Genomic DNA, 20,959 nt, shown 5'->3' with positions numbered 1-20,959 from the left:
CACTCTGACATGTAAGCTTCTGTGGCTGAATTTAACCTCAGTTGAACTGGGGGGAACTTGCAGTTGGAGCTGAGGCAGCTTTTATTTTTTATTTTTATTTTTATTTTTTTTTCTAAAAATAGGTTCTATATATTTTCAGGCTTTTATTTTTTTTATTTTTTATTTTTTTATTAATAATGATTTTTTATTATATTATGTTAGTCACCATACAGTACATCCCCGGTTTTCGATGTAAGGCTCGATGATTCATTAGTTGTGTATAACACCCAGTGCACCATGCAATATGTGCCCTCCTTACTACCCATCACCGGTCTATCCCATTCCCCCACCCCCCTCCCCTCTGTAGCCCTCAGTTTGTTTCTCATAGTCCATAGTCTCTCATGTTTCATTCCCCCTTCTGATTACCCCCCCTTTCTTTATCCCTTTCTTCCCCTACTGATCATTCTAGTTCTTATGTTCCATAGATGAGAGAAATCATATGATAGTTGTCTTTCTCTGCTTGACTTATTTCACTAAGCATTATCTCCTCCAGTGCCGTCCATGTTGTAGCAAATGTTGAGAACTCATTCTTTCTGATTGCTGAGTAATATTCCATTGTATATATGGACCACAACTTCTTAATCCAGTCATCTGTTGCAGGGCATCTCGGCTCCTTCCACGATTTAGCTATTGTGGACATTGCTGCTATGAACATTGGGGTGCATATGGCCCTTCTCTTCACTACGTCTGTATCTTTGGGGTAAACACCCAGTAGTGCAATGGCTGGATCATAGGGTAGCTGAGGCAGCTTTTAGATTTCAAGTCAAATAGTACTTTAGTTGCATGGACTTTCTAGATTCTTCTTCTTGCTGCCTACTTATCAGCAAGGAATGTTAGGACATTACATTTCAAACACAATTGTCCATGGGATAGACAACATTCATGTCTGAGGTTTGAACTCATATTTACCCTAAAACTGCCTTTTTCCTTTATATGGCTTTGATTTTCATCCAGTTCCATTTCAAGAACTGTATGGGGGATCAACCATTCAGTGTCTTGTGACTCCTGGTGGATCACCCTGACACAGGGTCATATTGGCTCAGGTTTGTTAATTCTATAAGCTCTAATCATAGCAATAGATTTCAGGGGCTCAAAACTATGGGGTCAGCCGTAGAGGAGGAACAGATTTTTTTTTTTTAAGATTTTATTTATTTATTTGACAGAGATAGAGACAGCCAGCGAGAGAGGGAACACAAGCAGGGGGAGTGGGAGAGGAAGAAGCAGGCTCATAGCTGAAGAGCCTGATGTGGGGCTCGATCCCATAACACGGGGATCACGCCCTGAGCCGAAGGCAGGCACTTAACCGCTGTGCCACCCAGGCGCCCCAAGGAGGAACAGATTTTAACCATAACTAGATAATGAAAAGAGATCTTTTCCATTTCTTTGGGCTGAAGAGACTCATCTCAATTAATTAAAACCCAAAAGCTGAAAATAACTGTTACAAAATAAATATAATAGTGTGCTTGGACCACTTGGCCCCTAGAAATTGGGTTGGTTTATAATCGGGATTGGTTTAAAAACATGTCTTGATCTTTAAATTAGTACAGATGCTATGACATAATTAAAAATAATGACAATCAAGCTTGATTACACTATTTTTCCCAATACTTTTTCTGATTTTTTTCTTGTGAGAATATTTTAATTATAAAAATTCAAGAAAAAATCTAAACAAAATTGAAAGTCTTCATATTCTTATCACCCAGAAATAAAATAGCTAAAATTAAATAGTCAAAAGTAAATATAATTCCAGCCATCTATCTCTGCTGAAAGAACAATGAAAGGAAGAGAGAAAAGAAAATGGAAAAAACAAAATAGGATCATGGTGTATGTGTTACCTTTAAATTAATGGTCTTTAGTATAATTTTACCTTAATTCAAACAAAGAAAAAGTTAGCAATGAAAAACTGATAGAATTGATAAATTTGAGATGAGTATTTCTGTATTGAAAAATGTGTTTCTTCCCAGAGTCCATAGGGTTTCAGATGGGACGGGGGTGGCGGGATGGGGTAGCCGGGTAGTAGGAATTAAGGAGGGCGCGTGTTGTAATAAGCACTGGGTGTTATACGCAAATAATGAACCATTGACCACTACATCAAAAACTAATGATGTACTGTATGGTGACTGGCATAACATCATAAAAAAATAAGTCATGGGATATAAGGTAAGCATGGTGACTATACTTAGTAATAACGTATTATATATTTGCAGGTTGCTAAGAGAATAGATCTTAAAAGTTCTTATCACAAGAAAAAAATTTTGTGACTGTGTGTGATAATGGATGTTAACTAGACTTATTATGGTGATAATTTCACAGTATATTAAAAATAACAAATCATTATGTTGTACACCTGAAACTAATATAATGTTATATGTCAGTTATGTCTCAATATAAAATAAAAAAATAAATAAGAAAAAAAAGAAAAATGTGTTTCTTAAAAATCTCTCCAAAATTAAGAAAATGATAAAAACCTTTACAAATTTGGAATAATACTCAACATCACAATATGAGTGTGATATTCTTGGTACCTTTATTTTTTAATTTTTTAAAAGATTTTATTTATTTGAGAGAGAGAGAGAGAACAGTAGTGGGGGCGGGGAGGGGAGCAGAGGTAGAGAGAGAAGCAGACTCCCCACTGAGCAGGGAGCCCCATGTGGGGCTCCATCCCAGAACCTCAAGATCATGACCTGAGCCGAAGGCAGATACTTAACTGACTGAGCCACCCAGGCGCCCCTATTCTTGGTACTTTTAGATACCTTATTTATTACTCATTTATTATTACTTATTTATTAATATTGAGTTCCTTTAGATACCTACAGATAACTTTAGGATGTTATTATGAAAAACAATAAAATTAGCCCTTCCACTTAGACATGTGCATTTTCTCAGCCCCACATTCTGGTCTGGCTTTGTTACATTATATTTTTATATTGTCAAAGTTTATATCATTCATGTTCTATTCTGTAACCATAATTTCCACACTGGCCAGTATTAGTTTGTACATTCTTAGAATGGATACAAGACTCTTATCAGTTCAGCACAGCAGTTTCTCCTCTGGAGTCTCTGCGTTCTCCAATTTGAGAAACAATGCTGTGTCTTTCTATGTGATATAATGTTTTTATTATGTTCCCATATGTTCTTTATGAGCATACAATGTTTTAATTACATATCCCTCCCAGAATTCGCATTTATGTTTACATTATAATAACACCTTAGTTGGGTCTTAAGAATCAAAGAGAATGGCTTAGCGTCTAAATCATGCACTCCAGCCGAGCCGAGTGAAGGTAAATGATTTTACATTCACTGTATAAACGAAAGTCCTTTAGTAATTTTTATTTATTTATTTATTTTTTAAAGATTTTATTTATTTATTTGATAGAGAGAGAGGCAGCCAGCGAGAGAGGGAGCACAAGCAGGGGGAGTGGGAGAGGAAGAAGCAGGCTCCCAGCAGAGGAGCCTGATGTGGGGCTCGATCCCAGAACGCTGGGATCAAGCCCTGGGCCGAAGGCAGATGCCTAACTACTTAGCCACCCAGGCGCCCCCTTTTAGTAATTTTTAAAAAAAGAAAAACATGGTGAAAAATTTTGAGTCTTCACATGAAATAAAGGAGGACTGACTCAAATATCTTGGCAGTCAGTATCATAGTCATAGTGCACGTGGCATTTTAGTTTTAGCGGAATATTATCTCCCATACTGAATTAATGTGAATTTAAATGTTATTGGTTTGCAAATTTTCTGTCCTCTTAATTTGTAACTTGGGTAGGTTTTACAGTTTTGTAGGAGACATAAGCAAAGGAGTTCACGATTAGTTTTATGTTTGTAAAGTATTTAAGAAATACAATAAAAAATAAAGTCAAATAAAAACAAATAAAAAAATCAGTTAAAAGTAGGAGGTAATGTCAGTGTCTCATGCTTACCCCTTTGGGCTATTTCTGTTTCAGTGGTGCACATAATACTGACCTGCAACTGCCAGTGCCTGCAACGGAGGGCTTTTTCTTGCCCTCGTAGACTGCTGTACCTGAGCAGTAGGCTTGAGAATTACCCCTCCTAGAGCAGCCCTCATCCTATGCCTGAGGTCTTCGCAAGGGAGTTGGTATGTACATACCTCCGCTCTCCTTGATGTGGGTGAGATAACTTTGAGGCGCGTGTTGAACTATTTCCTACCTTTCCTCAGCAGATTTAAGTTCGGTTGTTAGAACGTTTGTGCTGGTGGATCTAAACCTACATCATGGTCACCTTTTAGAGTGGGGGTGCACGGACACTAGATGGTAGATGGAATCGGAGTCCTGGCCCAAGTTCATCTCACAGTAGAATCAGTGGATCTAGGGAACTACCAAGTAGAAACTTCTGTTGCCCGAGGGCGTCATGGAAACGACTGTAATTAGAGCTGGTAAAACCTTACCTCACGCTGGTTCTTTGGCCTACACGGAGTAAGTCATATGTGAAGAAAAGCCAAATGGAAGTCCCTGAAAATGCCCCCATCAGCCATGGTAATAAATCAAGAGAACTATCACATCCTTGGCAAAACTGTAGAATGCGGGAGCTGTGATCCACGTCACAGTCCATTTTAACCTAGCAAGTTCTCCTGCCACAGTGTCTGCATTTAAAATGCATGGATCAGGGACTGACTTGGGGAATTTGGGCTTCCCACCCCCACAACTTTTGCGGAGGGTGAGATAGAGGTCTTGGTTCCCGGAAGGTAGAGGGATCCTTCTACAAGGGGACAGAGTAAGGGCTCCACTGAATCTTAAGTCGTATCTTCTCCCGTGTCATTTTCAGCTGCTTATTTCAGATGACCAAGAAGCACAGAGGGAAACCGTGGCTGACATGAGGATATAGGTCTGCTACTCCATCACAAAGACAGGGAAGGCTGTGTCCTGCATGCCTCTGTAGGGGCTTTCTCTGGCCATCAAAGCGTGGTTGCTCATGTTCTGGGAGAGTTAGCAGCCTCCAGGAGAAGCTCTGGACCAAAGATGGTAGAAGTGGTGCATACATATCCCGTTTCCTTCTCCCTCGGTGAGATAATTCTGAGCTACACCATCAACACTGTTCCCCAAAGGCTCACACTCCACTTGTGGTACTTCTCTTGATAACACACTTTCTATTTCCTCTCTCTTTCCTGTCTTTATTCCCTATGCCCTTATTCCTCCCATATACATTTCTTGCAGTCGAATCCTTGTCTCAGTGTTTGTTTCTGAGAAATTCTGAACTAAGGTCGGATCCTTGAAAATTGTCTTTCCTTTAAAGCCAGTCAATAACATTCTTTAAAATGCTGTTGAAGATGATGTCATTAACCATGCATGGGGATAATATAGATGATAAAACAGTATTCTAATTATTTATATGCTCATAAGCCTGACCAAAGGTACAAGACAATTTCTTCTCCAGACGCTCTTTAAGGTTCCAGGAAATTGTACATTAATATAGGGACGCCGGGGTGGCTCAGTCGGTTAAGTGGCTGTCTTCAGCTCAGGTTGTGATCTCAGAGTCCTGGGATTAAGCCCCACATTGGGCTCCCTGCTCAGCAGGGAGTCTGCCTCTCCCTCTCCCTCTGCAGCGACCCCTGCTTGTGTTCTCTCCCTGTCAAATAAATAAATAAAAATCATTAATATATATTATATTATATATTAAGTATATGATATTAGATATATAATATTATACACATACACACACATATATACAGAGACACACAGGCACTTTAAATTTAGGTATTTAAAAGGACAGATTTCTGTTCTTTGAGAATTGTACCATGCGGAACAGCTTACTTAACTCTTGAATCCTCAATGAGGTTACTTTTAGGGCTGAGTAAATTGTATTCTGCATAGGGGGGTGCCTTTTACCATGAATGGCACCTCCTGTGGTTATGTAGGGAACAACCAACCAAACCTTATGGGTCTATAACATACAGTTGTCAAATGAATGCTTACTCCCTTAGATATCACTCCCAAATTTCTTAAATATAAAATGATGTGAAACAGTCTATCAAATTGAAACGCCCCCCCCCCAACAAAGTGAATGTTAAATTCCCCTTATTCAATGCAGTTGTCATTGTCCTGAGTTGCTTTATCTAATACTGGAATGTCCTCATTGAGTCATATTTTAAACCAGGATTCTCTGTGATTCTATATGTGCCTCAAAGTGTAATCACATTGGAACTAGATAAAGGGGCTCTGTCAAGTTCAATTTAGCCAAGATTACTTCCCCAACAAGGCTTCAAAGATTTTATTCACATAATTCATACAGGCGGATTAGAATATGCACTCGGTTAAACAAGATCACTTTGCGATTCTGATAATCATGCACAAGCTTACTGCTAATAAACTCCGTTGTATAGTTTCCCACGCGGACGAGTGGGGTTTCTCATGGGAAATGTTATACAACTTTTTAAAAGAAATTTACACTAACCTTTGCTTAAAAATCAACAAATAAATCAGTATCTTCAAGCGAATACCACTAGAATATTACAGAAAATTAAATGTCCACTCAGCCTGTAGTGAATGGGGTTTCAAAAATAATTTTGATAAATGATTTCAATTGACTTCTTGATTATATAAGTAAGCCTTAGAGCAGATGTTGAAAATTGGCAGCCCTAAGGTATACTTCAGCCTGTATTTGTGTATTGCCATCTGGCTCGGTGTTTTTAAATTTTTGCATTTGAGGGCTTCCTTAGTGCCATAACCCCCCTCCCCACCCCCCATTATGGTCTGATGCCCGTCTGCATTCACATTTTGGTGTTAGCTGCTTGGCCTCACCAGAAGGCTGAGATCGCAGCCTCTGCAGTATAACTGGAGGGCACCGTAGATTTTTTTCGAGAGCCATATTTAGATGCATTTATTAACAAAATACAGATGTATTTTTGTATACTTTCAAAAATTATCACATGCCTGAGGAGGCCGTGACATACCTGAGAGCCTATAATGAAAATGTTGTCATTTCAAGATTTTTTTTCTCAGCCCCTATTTTTCTTCTACTAGCTACTTTTTGCACTAAGGTTCTCTAAACTGTAAGAAGACCAGAAAGAAGGTCTACACGGGGCCAGGAGGAAGAGGAAGCAGGGGGGAATCAAGAGGCACAAACAGCCAGTTATGAAATTAATCAGTCATGGGGATGTAATGTGCACATGGTGAGAACAGTCAAGTTTACTGTATTGTAAACTTGAAAGATGCTAAGAAGGTAAATCTTAAAAGTTCCCATCACAAAAGAAAAACTTTTGTGACTTTGTACGGTGACGGATGGTATCTAGCCTTATTGTGGTGATCATTTTGCAATGTAGACAAATGTTGAATCATTATGTCATACACCTGAAACTAACCTAATGTTGTCTGTCAGTTATACTTCAATTAAAAAAAGAAAGAAAAAAAAAGGGGGAAGGAGCATGACCAGCATGCTGAAGTCCTTTTGGCCAACCCATGGGGTCACGGGTCACATTGTGGCAGTCACTGCTGCTGACCATGGAGGATGGTACCAAAGATAGAACTATTGTTGAGGGACTTACTTGGACAGGTTAATCTGGTTTAAAAGGGTCAGTTTTTAAAACGCTGTTTTATTTGTCTCAATGTTATGTTGAAGATAATGGCTACATTGCATGATTTACATGTATAACCTGAGAATTAAGAGTTAGATTTTTAACTTTAAATTGTATCTGGATCCAAAGTTTAAACTAATGGGGGTGTGAACTGATGCAAGAGTAAAACCTTGGCATGCCTGGGTGGCTCTGTCGGTTCAGCACCTGCCTTCGGCTCAGGTCATGATCTCAGGATCCTGGGATCAAGCCCAGCATCTGGGTCCCTGCTCCACAGGGAGCCTGCTTCTCCCCCTGCCCCTTCCCCCACTTGTCCGTTTGCACGCTCTCTCTCTCTCTCTCAAATAAATAAATATAAAAAAAGACTAAAACCAGGGCGCCTGGGTGGCGCAGTTGTTAAGCGGCTGCCTTTGGCTCAGGGCGTGATCCCGGCGTTCTGGGATCGAGCCCCACATCAGGCTCCTCTGCTGTGAGCCTGCTTCTTCCTCTCCCACTCCCCCACTTGTGTTCCCTCTCTCGCTGGCTGCCTCTCTGTCAAATAAATAAATAAAATCTTAAAAAAAAAAAGTCTAAAACCTTACTGACTTAACTTGTTCACAGTATTTTTTCTCACCGGTATGTCTCCTCATAATCTTTTGAAGACGTTAAAGTATTATTATCCCCATTGCACAGAAAAAAGAAACCAAAAAAAAACAAAAAATGCAATTGAGAACTTTTTGCTCAAAATCATGCATTTAGTTGAGTCAGCAACCAGCAGGATTAATTTGTGCTTTTTACTGTACACTTGTATGCAATTGTAATTTTTTTAAAGATAATTGGTAGAATTGGACTGACCTTTTTATTTTTTATTTTATTTATTTATTTATTTATTTATTTATTTATTTATTTATTTATAAAGATTTCATTTATTTATTTGACAGAGAGAGAGACAGCCAGTGAGAGAGGGAACACAAGCAGGGGGAGTGGGAGAGGAAGAGGCAGGCTCCCAGTGGAGGAGCTGATATGGGGCTCAATCCCAAGGCCCTGGGATTACGCCCTGAGCCGAAGGCAGACGCTTAACAACTGAGCCACCCAGGCACCCCTGCAATTGTATATTTTTATTTCATGATCTTTTCCACAGAATGAAATTTGGGGAAAGATCAAAATTAACCTAAGCAGAACTGGCAGGCCCTCCAGATTACGTCAGGATCCTACTCAGTTTCAGCCTGCCTATAAGAGGCTCTGGCTCCATGCAAAAGCACAAAAGGGCAGGTTTCCTCTTAAGTCTCTGGAGGAAATGCACAGTTGCCCTGAACAGTGGGGTCTGATTTGATGGTGGAGATTAGGGGACAAGCCACCTGAGAGCCAGCAGCTCCGACTCTTCTGTATAATTAAGGAAGAATGCCAGGTGTTCTCCCCCTGCCTGAGTAAGCCAGCATTGACTTGTTATGAAGAGTGTGGTGGACCAGACTGCTCATCATTAAAACAGACTCCGCCTGCTTGTCTAGGACACAGAAGGGAGAAAAAAGACTACTTAATTAGCCAAGAGGCATCAATTCATGCCAACCCAAATACAAAAGTAAAACAGGCGGGAACTTTTAAAATATCCTCTCTGAGGCATGCAGCCCCTGAGGTCTTAGGACACATTACCAAAGCATGGAGCTTTTTAGGGGCTGGATCTTGTGAATCAAAGCCAGACAGGTAAAGACATCAAAGCCAAGCTTTGCAAGGAACCAACTATCTGTCTTCCTTCCTTGCCTCCACCACCAGAGGTTCATTTACTTTTCATTGTTTGATCTCAAAGAATTAAAATTTGACAAGGCTACCAGGAAGCCCTGGAAGGTGCTAGACGGTAACATTTTCCACATGAATATTTTGAGACCCACGTTTTGCAACTTGGAATTCACAGCCCAGTGCAAGAAGTTGTTGCTAAGTGGAAATTGGAATTTAGATATTTTTTCAGACCGATGCTAGAACTTTGGTGATTCTAATGAGCTCGTTTTATGAGCCCGTGACATGGGTGGTATGATTCAAAAGGTTTCAGTTCAGTACCCTAAAAGTTCAAACCGACCACCTATCCTTTACTCCTTTGGGAGTTGGAGGCTTCTTAACCATGTAACCCTTTTGCTGCCACAACCTGGAATTGAACCTACTTCTCTGAATTTCTTATCTAGGGGTTTTCACTTCATTTGGATGCTGCCCCTTAGCTAACAGCCCTTGAAAACAAGAATAGGGCTTACTAGAGAAGCATGGCTTCAAAGGTGCCAGGAAGAGATCCCAGGAGGACAGGGAACTGACGGAGTTAGAACTGAGGTATCCCTCCTGGGTTTGATTGAGCGCATAACACCTTTCTTCCTTACAGTATGCAGTGACATGATTTTAAAATGGAAGGTGAATTTAATATGAAGAATTGTGACCTTCCGCCCCAACCTGGAAATCACAAAACCAAGGCTAAGAGAAAATGTTGTCAAGTCAGCGCTGCTGCGGCCAGAGAAAGCAAATTAGCAGGAGGCCGGTAACTAGAAATGAGAAACAAAGTTAGAGACTGGAATATGGCAGAGTAAGTGAGGTGGACGAACCATCTCCAATTCCCTGGAACTGAACCGTTTCCTGAGAATTGGACTTTTAGTGCTGAAATGGGGAGAGTCCCAGGCAAGTCAGAATGGTTGGTCAACCTAGGTAGGTGGCAATTTGAATAAACACTGAGTTCTGTTCTTTACACGACTTGGACTCTCCATGCAAAGGATTACCTGGTTGAGGAGAATGTTTCCTCAGTGAAAACACCGTGCTGTGCCATTGTCCAGAAGAGTACATTTGAAGCACACTTTCTGGAAGCTTGGTCAGAAACAAGGCAAAGATCTGACTGGCAACATGCATGTACCTTTATTTTCCAGCTTCAGGTCTTGAGTATGGTAAAGTCTGGAAGAAAGGACAGAGATTCATGAAAAGCAGGCAGGAGGTCATTCTGGAGGTGATTGAGTGCATCGACGTACAGGAGAGTATGTGGACCCAAGTCCCTTCAGGATACAGCACTCATTCCAGAAGAATCGGTCTACACATCTTACCCCAGGCCCACTCTGTGCTTTCCTCCTCTTCTATTCCAGAATGCCATTCTCTTACTTCTATGCTGAGGAAAAGAAATACTATTTATCCTGCAACCATCTTCTGAAATTCCACTTCTTCAGAAAAGGTATCTCTGACCATTCACTCCTTTAAGCTCCCACAGGGGGACTCTTTTTCAGTCATTCAGTGTTTGCCTTCTGGTTGTGTCAATCCATGACTCTCAATGTCTTGTCTCGCCAGCTGGGTTGTGAAGAATGGGCTGTCCAGATTATTCTTACCTTTTTAAAAATTGCCTCTGATTTCTTGCATAGTGTCTAGCCCAGAATTGGCTTCTTGATTGTCTAAAGCCACACTGTCCAACAGAAATATGTGAGCCACATTTGTAATTTAAAATTTTCTAGAGTCATATTGGAAAGAAGTCAAAAGAAACAGGTGAAAATCATTCTAATAATATATATTACTTGGCCCACTGTATCCCAAACATTATTTCAACGTGTAATCAACATGGAAAAACTATTAATGAGACATTTTTACATGATTTTGATTGTACTACGTCTTTGAAATTCAGTGTGTTATTTTACTCTTCAGCACATCTCAATTTGGTGTAGTCACAAACCAAGTGCTCAAAAGCCACATGTGGCTAGTGGCTACCATATTACACAGCACAGGTCTGAGTGATAATCTGAGAAAATTCACTAAAGCAGTTGACGGAGACTTACATGATAGGAGTTTAGTTTGATTTTACCATCAATAAGGTTTTTTTTTTAGAAAACTGCAATCGCATGTCTTAACATGATGAGGATAGAAATTAAGGAAACGAATTCATAGACATTAAGAGAAGGGATTGTTTCCATGATAAAGAATAAATGGAGGAGGAGTAGCAGAACTTTGTGAACAATGGAACATAAAAGCTGAAAGAGAGAAGCAAGTAATCAAGAGCTAAAAGTATTAAGCCTGGAGGACCAGAATAGTGAGATGGAAGTCAGAGACAGAGAGAGAGAGAGACCAGTCTAAGAAAGAGAGGGATTTGTTTTCAACCATGTAATTTCAGGTGCTGGCAAGTTCATCTCACCAGAGACATAGTTTGGAGCAAGGATGAATGAGGACTGGCAAAGTAGCTTTTGGGATCAATGCCATTAAATTGGTTGAGCCTGAGGATCGTAAGATTGTGAAGGCAGATAGAGATAAGAATGATTCAAATATTTGATCTTAAGAGTTCTATAAGTAGCAAGCAGGACAAAAAAGTGATAAGGATGGTAAGAGGAAAATGAAGAGATCACAGAAGTCAAGGTAGAGGAGAGACCATTTCAACACAGAAAGGGACAGCAAGCAGGAGAGAATTTGAGGCAGATGAGAACAGAGAAAATCCATTGGACGGGCTCTGGAAGCCATCTCTAAAGCAATTAGAATCTTTGTCAAGGCTGAAGGAAGAAAGAGGATTTATATTAGCTGAGCTCTCTTCCAAACCCCTGGTTTTCAATCCTTAGACCAACAGGCCGACTGAAGATGTTTGGATTGAGAAAGCTGACTTTTTCCAGCAGATACAGTCCCAGCAAGAATCCTGGCAGAAGGAAACAGAGACCAGCACAACACGGGTGGAGCTCTGGGTGATTCTTGATTAATGGCCAATGTAAAGAAACCCCAGAAACAAGCCAAGTGACAGGACGCAGGGAAATTCATAGGGAGAGCAACGCAGACCAGAGAAACCATTGCGAAACCATTATTTGGTCTTCATTAAAAGACAAGCAGAAAAATATGAATTTAAGATCTAATTTATCATTTTAAGGACTTATTATTTTTTTCCAACCATTTTTTTCAATATTTTATTGCTTATCTTTAGGGATGGGCAAATATGGAATGTGTCCAGTGGAAAGCTGCCTTTAATTTTTTACACGTTTTTGAAAGGGAAATGGGGAACAACAGTGGACTGAAAGCCCTAGAAACTCTAGTGGCCTGAACTCAGATCCAATCCTTTTTCCCTGTCAAGACAATTCAATGGTAACACAGTATCCAGTATCCAAAGTTAGGGAAAAAAAAAGGGGGGGTTGGGGGGGACTTAACTTTGTCTTCACAGAAATAGTTTCGGGATAATGGAGTCAAATTAGAGCTAATAAGAATCAACTCAGGTCTTGGTAGTTAAAGTAACTCGCTTATTTGTGGACATGAGGTTTACTTTGGGTTGTATTTGGCAAGTGTAGGAGTAAAGGGTGTGGAATTTATTCAGCTACAAAAGTCCCTCAAAATTCCCTGCAATTTCATAAAACTTAACAGTTCAGATGCACAAATGTTTCTGAAATCTTTGGAAGACAACCACCCAGATCACTCCGGCTGCTGAAAATGACTAAATTGGATTTTCTGTTTCATCCCTGAGGAGGAAGCTTGACAGATGAAAGTGAAAAGCATAGTACACCAGACAGGGTGAGGTAGACCGAGGTGGGTGAAAACATGACTCAACTGGGAAGAGGATGCAAATTCCATTCCAAGGAGCAGGAACAGAGCCGTGCAATGGAAATGCAGATGAACATGAAGTCAATATAGCTTAATCCAGCTCAAATATTTTGTTTTTATCTATTCTAGTTTCCTTAGCTCTCAGAGTCCATCTTCAAGACTCAGATCTATGCACGTTCCATTCTTTCTACATCTAAGCACATTTTAAAAGTTGAGAAACAACCAAAAATAAGACGTGAGATTCACAGTTAATCAATAACTTCCAACAGGAAAAGGAATACATAAGTCAAAGACTCTAGTGCGTCAAGATAGCTATCAAACATTGTGCTTATTAGAAAGGACTTGTTCATTTTTGTTTAGAGATGAAATAGTTTTTATTATTCAAACACATGCACACAATGGGTTCTTGCTTCAGGAAGCACCAACATCAGATAGTCAGATTATCAGATAAACTCAAAGATTGGTATTCTGACTAAATTGGCAGTTTCTAAATGTCAGATAGATTAGTTTATCTCAAAATCACTGTGGTGCAACCTCATCACAGACTGTCCCTTGAGGGTATTTAGATACAAATATATGGGGAAATGATTTCTTAAATTTAAAATAGCAACTTTGCGTTTCTTAAAAAAAAAAAGTGGAAATTTTTATATCAGGTCCCTCGCCCCTTAGAAATTAGACAAAGTCTCTTAAGTCTTGAGTCTCCTTCACCCCTTGGTGCAATGCCTCCTAACCCTTATGGGACTGAGTAAATTTGGTGTCACGATCAACATGTATCATTTCCCTCTATATCATTAATGATTAGTTGCACAAGGAATCTGTTTTATACTGTGAAACTAAGTTTATGTTGATAAAAACTCTATTACTGAGGACATTTACTAGAACAGATAATAAATATCCTTGCAGTCACGGTGCTATTTAGACTTTTTAGACTTCTAGCTCTTCAGTGAGGTCCATTGATGGCTTCATGCAGGTAGCTGAACTCCGGAAATAGTCATTGAGGTTTTGTACATGTAACATTTTTTGGAGTGAAGTCCCAAATCTTTAATCGGATTCTGTTAAAGAAGTTAAGAATGATTTAGAACACCATATTAAAAGTATATGTGTAAAGCATTAATATGAATCTGGCGCTTTGCCAAAATTAATAGTATTAGTAGTAGATGAATAAAAAGATATTTAGCATAATATTAAACAAAATAAGGTAGATCTTTCTATCAAACAAACAGTATACACTCACTGTTAAATTCAGGCCAATGTTTTGCCTCCTTTCGGATTAAAATTAACAGTTTCACATTGTGACTTCAGCCTTATCAGAGACTCCTAAAGCAAACAATAGCGCAGTATGAGAAACCTCGATTGTGTAACTTTTGCTCTGGCTTTTTTGGAAATAACAAATGTCATTTTCTTATTGCCCACCTTCAAACTGTCATGACAACCTATTCACATTACTGGAATTTTCAGAATAGCAACTGCACATTTTTATAAACTTTCATGGTTTTTATTGGTGAACTAGTACTATTTGACAAAGCTTCTATTGATCATCATTGGTATGTTATTATTCTCATTTACAAATTCTGCTCAGAATGAAAAGTAAACGGGGGACCAAAACCCCATTTGGAAGAACTCCACTTAAAGCTCTGGCAACGCCCGAGCTTGGGTGCTCCAAGTAAAGCAGGAATTCCGTTTTCCCTACTGCGCAACCACGCTTCCCAGGGCCGACGTCCCAGGAGCCGGCCGCGCGTCCCGCGCCCACCCGCAGGGCCGGGGGAGCGCAAGCCCGCGAATGCCCGCGCTCCAGGCCGCGGACCTACCCGGCGACGCAGCGGCCGGACGCCGCCTACCCGCCTACCCGGAGGATTGGCCAGAGCGCTCGGGGCCGTCCGGACGCGGGGCGGCCGGCGCGGGGGAGGGAGGAGGCGGCACCGCCCTGCCCCGCGCCCCGCCCCCCGCACGGCTACACAGAGGGGCGCCCACGTGCCCAGCCCGCCTTCTGCGGCGCAGCGGCCCGGGCGCTCCTCTCCGCGCGGACCAGCGAGGCGGCGGCAGCTCCTTCAGCCTCCCGGAGCCGCGGCCCCCGACACGCTCCAGCCCCTCGCCCACCACCGCCCCCTCGGCGCGGCCCTAGCACTGCCCCAGTAAGTTGCCAAGTGTCCGGCCACGCGGAGGGGCCGCCGGCGAGGGGCGGCCTGGGCCGGAGGGGAAGGGTCGAGAGGGGGCGCGGACGGCCGAGTCCGGCTGCGCGCAGCTGCCCGGAGGCAGCGCTGCCGCGACTCGTAGACGGACAGCCCGGGGCGGCGGGAGGGGGCTGCCGCCGCGGACCACTGTCCCGAGGGCTGCGCCTCGCCCTGGCCAACCCCGTGCAGCCGCGTGTGCCCCAAGGCGTCGGCGTCCGCCGTAGCTGCGCGGGTCGCAGCGGCTGGGAGACGGCGGGCACTTCTGCGGGAGCCTTTGAGGCACTCTTGTCCCGGGGGCTCTGAGCACCCAACTCCTGGAGGGCAAGCCTGCTCTCCCCCGCCCCCGTTCTGCACACTGAGGGGTCCCTGAAGTCGCCTTTCAGAGATTCTTGGTTTAAATATAGAACAGCGCTTGGAGCTCTGGAAGCCTTTCACGTCCTAGACCTGACCGGGACTGGTAGGGCAGGTAAAATGTCATGGTGTGTGCTTGAGGGGTACTTGAAAGTAAATGGGTGCAGTTTTAAACGCGTTTGAGTTGGGTTATACCCTTTTAAGTCTATTTCATGCAGTTTTCAGCTTCGAACTGGAAATGCCATTCTTGATGCTTAGGCAGTCACCAAGCCTATCGCCTCGGAATATCCATTCCTCCGGAGAACTTTCCGGCACGCATTTACGCGTATACCCAGGCCAGGGAGTAACGTCTTCAGAGATGGTCTTTTAAAGATCCTTAAAAATACGCTCGAGTCCTACACGTCTTTATAAGTGGAAACAGTGCCTAGATTTCAGGAGTAAAAAGGTTCAACCTATTCAGACTTTCATGCATTTATGCAGAACTGCCTCCAAGAGCGTTTCGTTGACTCTTAGGACTGGTAATGAGGTTTATCTAGTCGCATGTGCAGAAACATTCATCCTTTTAATGAGGGAATATCGTCAGATTTTATTCAGATAGAGCTCACTGAATGTTGGCGGAGGCTGGCATGTCAAATTAGTGTGTATGTGGCCTCTGACCTGATAATTGTGCGCCCTTGCCCCAGCCAGCCCTTAAAACTTCAGTTACCTCTTTTCCCCATAAGCATTTATAATTACCTCCCCAGGAAATTGCAAGCAATTGTGTTTGTGCTCTTTTTCTATGGGATGTACAGGAAAAGAATAGTTTAAATGTGTACTTTCTGAGAGCTGCCTTTTCTCTTTGTAAATTAAATCCTTTTTTCTTTTAGTTGCGCTGAAGCTTGATATGAAATATCTTTTGGTGCAGAGCATAGCATTTTTAATTTTTTTCCTTCACTGAAACGTTCCTAGTTGGCTACTCTGGGTTAACACTGGGAGGCCACATTGTTTATTAGGATATTTTTTTTCCAGTTTTCTCCCTTACCCTCACTTGGTTTCTACATTGTGCCAGACCGGGGATTGTCATTTACCCATTTACCTTAAGGCATTTTAATCTTTAAGGGTGTGCCATGGCCTTGGAGACCAGAGTAAAACTCTGCCTGGTATCTCCTGGGATTCAGTTTGTAGAATCTTTGGCCTCTTTAGCATGTCGTGGGCAAAGCCCTTTTGATTCCAAAGTCTCTAATCATTATCACTGGACTTAGAGTCTGCTAAAGAGAATTAGAGGCTGGGAGTGGAGACAAGGTCACTGTTGGAGTTTGAAAAGTCTGAGACTACTCTGGAGTTTTTCATCTTATATTCTCATATATTTTTGTTTTTTTGAACCCATGTGCCCAAAGAATTTTCAAGGTCTTGCTTTCTGCTACACACCTGCTCACCTTTGCAGAGTGGGAGTGCCTGGTCTCCATTCTGCCTGGCCTACCTTTTATTGTGTTCTCGTGCCTCCTTGCTCAAGTTCTCATCGCTTCTCTTGCTCTTCTGGCCAGACCTGAGCCCTCATCTGTGGCCATTTCTGCTCTTTTTAGCCACTTTTTCAAAGGGGCTTTCTCCCATAGTTTTCCTTTGGTGACTTCTCTGTTTGGCCTAGTTTCTGTCTTCCCTTCTGTGGTGTTTTGTTTTTTGGTTTTTGGTTTTTTTTTTTTTTTTTTTTTTTTTTTTGCTTGCTTCTCCATATATCCCTAGCTATATACCTATGTAAGTATTTTTTTAAGGGTTCAGGGCCATCTGCTGGTTTTATTTTGATGTCCTTCGGTGACCAACGTTCAGGACAGAATATTGAAAACAAGCTATGTTGCTATTTGTTTTATTATTTCCACAAACATGATATGAACACGTTGATTTTTAAGGACTGGCTTCTTGTAGACCACTTACTGGATGTCAGACAGGACAAAAGCGACATTTTCAATTGGATATATTTCTAAATATTCACATATTTAGTACTGTGTACCTCATATGAATGTTTTATCATCCAGCTGAATATTGAAAAACTCAGTTAACTATAGAATTTCCCTTATGTGATAAAACTCATCTAAATGGTTTGGAAAATCTGTGTGGTTAACTCATTTCTATACCTTTAATCTGAGTATAAAAAAACCACACCGATAAAGCCTTACTTTAAAAAAAACCTAATGAAATCATTCTTTTCATTGTCTTCTATTTTAATAACTTTTCATTCTATTGCCTAATGCAATGTCTGCACATAACAAATGCTCAGTATGTCTAATTGTTGAGTGAATGCCAACTGATTGAAAAAATTTGAGAAAATGTGTTATGTATGTCTTTGAATGTATATTCCTTTGTCGAAAATTACCGTACCAGGCACCAGACCACCAAAAGTAATGTGTAGCTGCAATTTTGGAGGGATTCTTCAATTAGTTTTACATTTGAGAAACCCTTCATTGGTGGATTTACAAGTAGTTTTTTGTTGTAATTTTATATAAAATAACAATACCTGTACGCAGGTGACTTGAGTACCATGGACACCGGAAATACCTGTACGCAGGTGACTTGAGTACCATGGACACACTCTCTCACATACGGAGATGTTGCTGTTTACTAGCCCACCATCAAAAGCACTTACGCTTGGCATTTTTGTCTTACTGGTAGTAATAAATTCGTCCTGATTCTTCTTCTATATTCTTTTACTTGCCTTTTTGGCTATTGTTTTAGAAGTGGTGTTTGTGGCTGTGGGAATGTTGTAGATGACATTGACAAAACCAAACCAACAGCTGGGGGTTCATTTCCACCAGGCTCTAAGTAGCCGACTAGGTTCTCACTAGCTCAGTTAAGATAATCAAAGCATGATTTATCTATTAATTTTTCTTGTCCAACTTAATAAACATATATTAATCTGTGGTAGTTTGCAGTGTACTACTGTTTTTCTTGTGCATATGGACTCTTAAACTTTAAATGTTTCTGGGAATGGCCTTTGCTGCCCTGAGTTAAGCTTCTCCTTGGTAAGTACCATTAGTATTGACTTTAACATTTGAGTTAAAGTGGTTTTTATTTAAAAGGATTTAAAAGGTTGTATCTCTTCTGTTCCTATTTAGAATTTTACTTTGGCTCTCTCTGTTCAGGGAAAGCTGTGGTTCTGTTTTTCTGGGTGTGTATGGACACACGTTGTTGAAAATCTTGGGGTTTCTTACATCCAAGATGAAATCATCAGGCTACAATGTCCTATGTGATTATTTCATTCTGCAGATGTTATAAATTTGATTTTATGTCTCTCTCCATCCCCCTTCAAAAAATAAAATAAAATAAATAAAAAACAAAATCCATCCTTTTTTTGGTGCCGCATGCTAGTACATTTCTTCAGAACGTGAGCCAATCTGGGATTTGGCAGTGAGGCAAATGATATAAGAACATTCCTTAACCTTTCTTTCAGGAGTTTAAAAAAAAAAAAAAGTGCCCTATGTTGTATTCATTTTTGGAATATTTTGTGAACAATACACAGCAAAGAATTTTTATGTCCCTTGTTGATTCTTGCTAGTTTTTCCCACAGTTCTGGGGAAAATTCTTTTCTTTCCTTAACCCAATCTGGCTTCAGGAAGCCTCCCTAGGTCTTTATACAATTATATGTAATACAATCCTGTTTATGCCATCAGAGCCTACTTCCTAGTAAGCCTAGTGATCATGGTGGATGGAACTTCATGTCACAAGGGATGCTGAATGATACTGTAATTAAGAGGCTTTCATTTTATTCTTCTACTTTTGCACCTCCCCCACTTTTTTTTAGCTCAGATTTTAAGATAAGTGGGTCTGTTCTACTTAAAAACAAATGCTTGTCTCTTCAAAAAAAGAAAGAAAGTACACCTTAAAGCTTATTTTTTATTCATTTTACTTCTGTGTAGACCAAAAAATGTTATGGGAGTTGGTACTTTGATCATTAGAGATAAAGATTAGTTGGTTAGGGTCTTTTCTTGCCTTGGCTCTGGGTATCCAGCTGTCATGTTGGTAAACGATGACAATCACTAGTGGAATAAGAGAGAGTGAAGTTAAGTGATAGTGGAATTAAGTGACTCTGTATTGAATCCTACAGAAGAATGGGGTCTCTTTCCATGGTCAGCCTTATTTTTCTACACTCAATATGAGCTCAGGGCAGATTTTCAGAATGCAATTCAATTTTTACTCTTAAAAATCACACTGCAATCTCTAGAATTTGAAAAAATTTGAGTGGTGGGAGTGAGAAGTCATCTCTGTATCATATGCAGTATTTATTTCCCCAAAGCGTGTGGTTATATTCCCTCCCTCTCCCCATTCCTGCTGTCTGGTTTCCAAAGGAAGGTATGCATTTGGTGGAAACAACTGGATTTGATTTTTGTGAAACTAGTATGCAAAATTTACCACAACTCATATGCAGAATTCATAGTATTCAGCAATTGTGTGTGCATCGAAGTTACTGAATACTGTTTTGATACATTAGGATTGCCTAGGAATGGGAAGTACGACTTCATAATTTTGATTCTAAGAATATCTTATGAGATACTCTATTTAGAGCTTTCCATGAACAGTGGTTAGTTAATCCATTTTGGATGAGTATGTGTTGCATATATTTACTGCCCAGACCTAGAGTCTGTAGAGAAGCAAAGAATAAATAATTTGGTTCCTGCTCTCTGGGCATTGACCACCCAGTGAAGGAGTTAACAAGTAAACATACAATGGAAAGAGAATGATAAAGTTGCCAGTTGAGTTACACAGAGAGCTGAAGGTATCAGGACAAGAGATAACAATCTATTCTAAACTTTACTTTTTAAAAAAAGTATGTGTTGTGTTTCTGACATAGACTAAATGCCCATTCAGTTTAGGTATTATCATCATTACAGTTACTGTTATTGCTGTTAAAGCCAATCTTCCTTTTCCTCTAGTTGCTCTTTGGTAAAACTTGAGTCACTTGGACTTGAGTTTGGCTGAGCGGTTATTCACCAAAATATGCATTTAGGAGGGCAGTAATATTTAGTTTGGTAAAATTGCTTATCCTTTATTACCCCAGACCTCTAGAAAATTATGTTTAACTGTAAATTCAAACTCCTCTTAGGAGAAAAGTTAAAACACATTAGGAGATTATATTTTAGGTGGAAATCTTGAAGAATAAAGCCATTCTGAATGTGCAATCAAATAAAGAATATGAGATTATTTTAATTTCTCACTCTAACAGTTGAGTTGTTGCGTTTGGCAAGCATGGCACATTTATGCAAATTTAATGAGCTTAAAACCCATACAGAGCCTCGTCAAGAATAGAAAGATCGTAAGAGGTCTTCATCCATCCTCCCATTACTGCTTCTCACACAGAACACCCGCTCAAGACCAGGAAAGCAGGCCCTGTCTCCATTTTAGTGGTAGTTACAGCCTTTGC

General features: G+C 40.6%; 1 protein-coding gene and 1 long non-coding RNA gene across 7 annotated transcripts in view; one reads left to right on the top strand and one right to left on the bottom strand.

Annotated features, from left to right (window-relative positions):
- Positions 1-13,334: 13,334 nt before the first annotated feature.
- On the bottom strand, positions 13,335-14,962 carry LOC148107635 (uncharacterized). Its single transcript, XR_015721971.1, has 3 exons — positions 14,857-14,962; positions 14,283-14,365; positions 13,335-14,100 (listed from the first exon to the last, which is right to left on the bottom strand). It is a non-coding gene; the product is annotated as an uncharacterized LOC148107635 (long non-coding RNA).
- A 60-nt stretch (positions 14,963-15,022) lies between these two features.
- SLC7A2 (solute carrier family 7 member 2) overlaps positions 15,023-20,959 on the top strand; it is a 68,157-nt gene continuing 62,220 nt past the window's right edge. For 3 of the 6 annotated variants that reach the window (XM_087856448.1, XM_045779279.2, XM_087856449.1), the window contains exon 1: positions 15,045-15,180. The gene's annotated coding sequence lies outside the window, so the exon portion shown is untranslated. Of the gene's footprint in view, positions 15,181-15,520; positions 15,686-20,959 lie in introns of those variants that run through there. The other 3 variants (XM_045779278.2, XM_045779280.2, XM_087856450.1) reach the window with 3 other exon arrangements.

Source organism: Ursus americanus, chromosome 27 (assembly GCF_024610735.1).
Source record: "Ursus americanus isolate L20-20 chromosome 27, mUrsAme1.1.p, whole genome shotgun sequence".
Lineage (NCBI taxonomy): Eukaryota > Metazoa > Chordata > Mammalia > Carnivora > Ursidae > Ursus > Ursus americanus.
The sequence above is the reverse complement of the archived record's forward strand: the minus strand, read 5'-3'. Positions and strand labels throughout refer to the sequence as shown.